Here is a 6,000-nt window from a genome sequence, read left to right on the forward strand (position 1 = left end):
TATTATCAGCCCTCACTACAACTCCCATAATTCACCTGCACCCACTATTATCAGCCCTTACTACATCTCCCATAATTCACCTGCACCCACTATTATCAGCCCTTACTACATCTCCCATAATTCACCTTCACCCACTATTATCAGCCCTTACTACAACTCCCATAATTAACCTGTACCCACTATTATCAGCCCTTACTACAACTCCCATAATTCACCTGTACCCACTATTATCAGCCCTTACTACATCTCCCATAATTCACCTGTACCCACTATTATCAGCCCTTACTACAACTCCCATAATTCACCTGCACCCATTATTATCAGCCCTCACTACAACTCCCATAATTCACCTGTACCCACTATTATCAGCCCTTACTACAACTCCCATAATTCACCTGCACCCACTATTATCAGCCCTTACTACAACTACCATAATTCACCTGCACCCACTATTATCAGACCTCACTACAACTCCCATAATTCACCTGAACCCACTATTATCAGCCCTTACTACATCTCCCATAATTCACCTGCACCCACTATTATCAGACCTCACTACAACTCCCATAATTCACCTGCACCCACTATTATCAGCCCTCACTACAACTCCCATAATTCACCTGCACCCACTATTATCAGCCCTCACTACAACTCCCATAATTCACCTGCACCCACTATTATCAGCCCTTACTACAACTCCCATAATTCACCTGCACCCACTATTATCAGCCCTCACTACAACTCCCATAATTCACCTGCACCCACTATTATCAGCCCTCACTACAACTCCCATAATTCACCTGCACCCACTATTATCAGCCCTCACTACAACTCCCATAATTCACCTGCACCCACTATTATCAGCCCTCACTACAACTCCCATAATTCACCTGCACCCACTATTATCAGCCCTCACTACAACTCCCATAATTCACCTGCACCCACTATTATCAGCCCTTACTACAACTCCCATAATTCACCTGCACTCACTATAATCAGACCCTCACTACAACTCCCATAATCCACCTGCACCCACTATTATCAGCCCTCACTACAACTCCCATAATTCACCTGCACCCACTATTATCAGCCCTCACTACAACTCCCATAATTCACCTGCACCCACTATTATCAGCCCTCACTACAACTCCCATAATTCACCTGCACCCACTATCAATCAGCCCTCACTACAACTCCCATAATTCACCTGCACTCACTATTATCAGCCATCACTACAACTCCCATAATTCACCTGCACCCACTATCAATCAGCCCTCACTACAACTCCCATAATTCACCTGCACCCACTATTATCAGCAATCACTACAACTCCCATAATTCACCTGCACTCACTATTATCAGCCCTCACTACAACTCCCATAATTGACCTGTACCCACTATCAATAAGCCCTCACTACAACTCCCATAATTCACCTGCACCCACTATTATCAACTCTCACTACAACTCCCATAATTCACCTGCACCCACTATTATCAGCCCTCACTACAACTCCCATAATTCCCCTGCACCTACTATTATCAGCCCTAACTACAACTCCCATAATCCACCTGCACCCACTATCAATCAGCCCTCACTACAACTTCCATAATGCACCTGCACCCACTATCAATCAGCCCTCACTACAACTCCCATAATCCACCTGCACCCACTATCAATCAGCCCTCACTACAACTCCCATAATGCACCTGGCCTCACCTGTATCATTGTTCTCCTGTTTTAAATATTAAACAGCTGTTATTTTTTCGGACTGTTCAGATTAATAACTTAATAAATCAACAGTCTGAACATGTTTACAGTCAGTCAGCAGCTCTGATATCTACACACTGTTGTGCTGTGTGAAGGTGTGTGTGTGTGTGTGTGTTTGTTTGTTTGTTTGAGTGTGTGTGTGTGATGGAATTGTGTGCTGAGTGATTGGATCAGTCAGCAGTGAGCTGCTGCTGCTGTGTTGTGTGTGTGTGTGTGTGTGTGTGGGAACAGAGATGAGCGAGTGTCATCTGTCACACAGAGAAGAGAGAAGAATAGCTGGCTCAGTGCCAGCGTATCTCAACTGCTGCGAATCATCTCTGTTAATAGAGGCGTCGTGACAGACAGCAAACAGAGAGGGCTACTGTTATTGACACGCTGTGTACACACACACACACACACACACACACACACACTATAGCTACTCTTAGACCATTTTACTTGTCTGTTTGTTTGTTTACTATGATGTAAAACCCAACAAGTAACATTAAATATATATGAAAAGATTTTCATATGGATTACTTAGGATTAGTACGAGTAGAGAGTAGATAAGGATTGGTAATAAGGGTCAATGATGGGTAATGATGCCTAAAGATTGATATGGATTGGTAAGAATGATTAAAGGTGAGTAATAATGGCTAAATATGGATAAGGATTGATAATATGTTAAGTTTGCCTGTGTAAAGATGAGTATGGATGGATAAAGATGAGTATGAATGGGTAAAGATGAGTAAACACGGGGAAGACAGGTATAAAAGATGAGTATGGATGGGTAAAGATGAGTAAACATGGGGAAGACAGGTATAAAAGATGAGTATGGATGGGTAAGGATGAGTATAAATAGTGAATAGTAGATAGGTAAAGATAAGTGTGGATGTGTAAAGACGAGTATGAATTATTGGTAAGGATGAATATGGATTGGTAAGGGAGAGTATGGATTAGTATGAATGGATTGGGATAAGTACGGTTGGGTAAGGCCAAGTATGGATTCCTAAAGATAATTAGGAATTAGTAAGGAAAAGTATAAATGGGTTGGGGCAAGTATGGATGGGTAAGGGCAAGTTTGGATTGGTAAAGATGAGTATGAATGGATAAGGACAAGTAAGGATGAGTATGGATGGGTAAGAGCCAGTAAGGATAAGTATGAATTACTAAGGACAAGTATGAATGGGTAAGGACAAGTATGGATGTGTAAAGATGAGTAGGCATGGGTAAAGATGAGTAGGGATGAGTATGAATGGGTAAGGATGAGTATCTGTAAAGAAGAGTAGGAATAAGTAAAGATGAGTATAGATGAGTAAGGATAAGTATGAATGTGTAAAGATGAGTAGGAATGGGTAAAGATGAGTATAGATGAGTAAGGAGAAGTATGAATGGGTAAGGATGAGTATGGATGTGTAAAGATGAGTAGGAATGGGTAAAGTTGAGGATAGATGAGTAAGGAGAAGTGTGAAAGGGTAAGGATGAGTATGGATGTGTAAAGATGAGTATAGATGAGTAAGGAGAAGTGTGAAAGGGTAAAGATGAGTATGGATGTGTAAAGATGAGTATAGATGAGTAAGGATGAGTATGAAAGGGTAAGGATGAGTATGGATGTGTAAAGATGAGTAGGCATCGGTAAAGATAAGTATAGATGAGTAGGGATGAGTATGAATGGGTAAAGATGAGTATGGATGTGTAAAGATGAGTATAGATGAGTAGGGATGAGTATGAATGGGTAAGGATGAGTATGGATGTGTAAAGATGAGTATAGATGAGTAAGGAGAAGTATGAATGGGTAAAGATGAGTATGGATGTGTAAAGATGAGTATAGATGAGTAGGGATGAGTATGAATGGGTAAGGATGAGTATGGATGTGTAAAGATGAGTAGGCATGGATAAAGATGAGTAGGGATGAGTATGAATGGGTAAGGATGAGTATGGATGTGTAAAGATGAGTAGGCATCAGTAAAGATGAGTGTAGATGAGTAAGGATGAGTATGAATGGGTAAAGATGAGTATGGATGTGTAAAGATGAGTATAGATGAGTAAGGAGAAGTATGAATGGGTAAAGATGAGTATGGATGTGTAAAGATGAGTATAGATGAGTAAGGATGAGTATGAATGGGTAAAGATGAGTATGGATGTGTAAAGATGAGTATAGATGAGTATAGATGAGTATAGTTGACTGTTCTCTCTGGAATGAAGGAGATCCAGTTTAGGGGATTTCTAACCTGGACATTTTCTCCAACAAAAACTTGCACTTGAATTTAAGAGCAGATGTCCCAGTACTTTTGTCTGTACAGTGCAGTTATGAATGGATAAAGTTATTCAGTGTGAAGGAACTTTAAAAGTTCAGGGTCAGAAGTTTCCCTGCTCCTCAGTCTCTGATGGATTTTCACAGCGTTAGCGTTTTAATTCCTGTTAGAGTCTCTAAAGCACTTTAGCTGTCGGCAGCTTCACCTGATGAACAAATTAGTGGTATTTTTCTGTATTTTTCTGTCAGTGTGTGACAGAGTGTGTTGGGAAGCGAAGCTGCAGTGTGGCTCTGAGAGTTGTTTAAATAAAGTGCAGGTGAGAACAGTTCTGACCCGGTGTTAATGTGTGCCACCATCTACCAAACCTCAGCTAGACCAGAAAAACAGGAAATTACGCTCATAAAAATCGGTTTGTCCGTGCCTTGTCATGTTAAGTGGTGGTGAGTGTTGAGTTCAAGGCTGAGAGCTGCTTCATTTACTGGTTTATTGAGTTTCTGCTGTGAGAGTAGCTGCTGTTAACTCTCAGCAATGATTACAGATAAATAGATAAATCTAAAATTTAATCTGAAGCCTGAGAAACATCTGTTTAACAAATACAGTCAAATTTACATGAAGAAAAAGTCTAATTCAAATACTATCAATTGCCAAAGAAGTCTGAGTAGAAAATGCTATAAAATAATACAAATAGTCTTGAGTTTAAATACTATTAAGGTCAATTCACACAAATATAATTACAGTTTGAGTACAATCCAGCTAAAAATACAAGTCTAAATACAAATACTATCAATTCCAAGACTAATCATAGTAGTACAAGGTTCAAAACACGGCTATAATTACAAATACTGTCAAGTCCAGCTACAGTCCAGATAGAAATTTAATTAGAATTCTAAAATAAATACTATAAATACTATTAAGTTCAATACAACCCAGATAAACAAGATGATTATTCATTTTAAAGCATATTTGAGTATAATAAAAGTACAAATCTATTTTAAAACAAGTCAAAAAGTGATCAGGAGATCACTGGTTTGAATCCCAGTCATGCAGCTTGCCATCAGCTGCAGGAGCCCTGAGACAGCACAGTTGGTTTTGCTCTCTCTCTGGGTGGGTACAGTAGATGGCGCTCTCTCTTTTCCCTCGTCACTCCTAGGGTGATGTGGATCAGCACAAGGCTGCGTCTGTGAGCTGATGTATCAGAACCGAGTCGCTGTGCTTTCCTCCAAGCATTAGCGCTGTGATGCTACTTGGCAATGCTGCATCAGCAACAGTTCAAAAAGAGGCGGAGTCTGACTTCACATGTATCAGAGAAGGAGGCGTGTGCTAGTCTTCACCCTCCTGGTGTTGGAGCATCTCTAGTGATGGGGGATTTATAGCTGACTAGCAGCTGAATGGGTGGGGCAATTCGTCAGATAAATTGCACGGGAAAAAATGGGAGAAAATTAGAAATAAACAATGGAATGTGTATTTTATCTAGTACAAAAAAGTGAATGTACTGTCAAAAACAGTTCAAAACCAAACCTAAATACAAATACAATCAATTCTAATGCAGGACCCATTATAAATACTACCAAGTTCAATTAACTCCTTAAAATGTTTGTCAAATACAGGTCTAGGTATAAATACTATCAAGTTCAAAAACTATCATGTCTAACATAAGTTACATTTCTAAAGTACAAGTTCTTTACTGTACAAATACAATCCATTCCAAATACAGGCTGAATTATCTACTGTTTTTCTCTGAACTCTTGTAATCGTGGTCCTCCGGTAATTTTAGTCCTGTCCGGAAGCACATCTCTGAGTTTCATCTCCTCGCTTTTAATAAAATAGCTGTTTGTCCACTGCCGCACACCATATTTACACTTTGGACGTGCGTTTCCATGGAGATCCACATAAACAGTGGAAATGGAGGAGCTACTGAACGTGATGTCATGTGACCGAGAAAGACAAAAAAAAAAACTTACTGGTCCTCCTGTTTTTTCAATTGCAGTCTGGATGCAC

The 6,000-nt window shown here is 40.0% G+C and overlaps 1 protein-coding gene and 1 long non-coding RNA gene across 4 annotated transcripts in view; one reads left to right on the forward strand and one right to left on the reverse strand.

The window, feature by feature from the left end:
* The window catches only part of ptprn2 (protein tyrosine phosphatase receptor type N2), a 365,871-nt gene that overhangs the window by 305,142 nt on the left and 54,729 nt on the right, over positions 1 to 6,000 (forward strand). The window lies entirely within an intron of this gene.
* Positions 327 to 1,376, reverse strand: LOC125803764 (uncharacterized). 2 transcript variants are annotated; one of them, XR_007440149.1, is made up of 3 exons: positions 1,253 to 1,376; positions 1,072 to 1,207; positions 327 to 980 (listed from the first exon to the last, which is right to left on the reverse strand). It is a non-coding gene; the product is annotated as an uncharacterized LOC125803764 (long non-coding RNA). The 2 variants fall into 2 exon arrangements; XR_007440148.1 differs by having other exon boundaries at positions 1,027 to 1,207.

Source organism: Astyanax mexicanus, chromosome 8 (assembly GCF_023375975.1).
Source record: "Astyanax mexicanus isolate ESR-SI-001 chromosome 8, AstMex3_surface, whole genome shotgun sequence".
Taxonomy (NCBI): Eukaryota; Metazoa; Chordata; class Actinopteri; order Characiformes; family Acestrorhamphidae; genus Astyanax; species Astyanax mexicanus.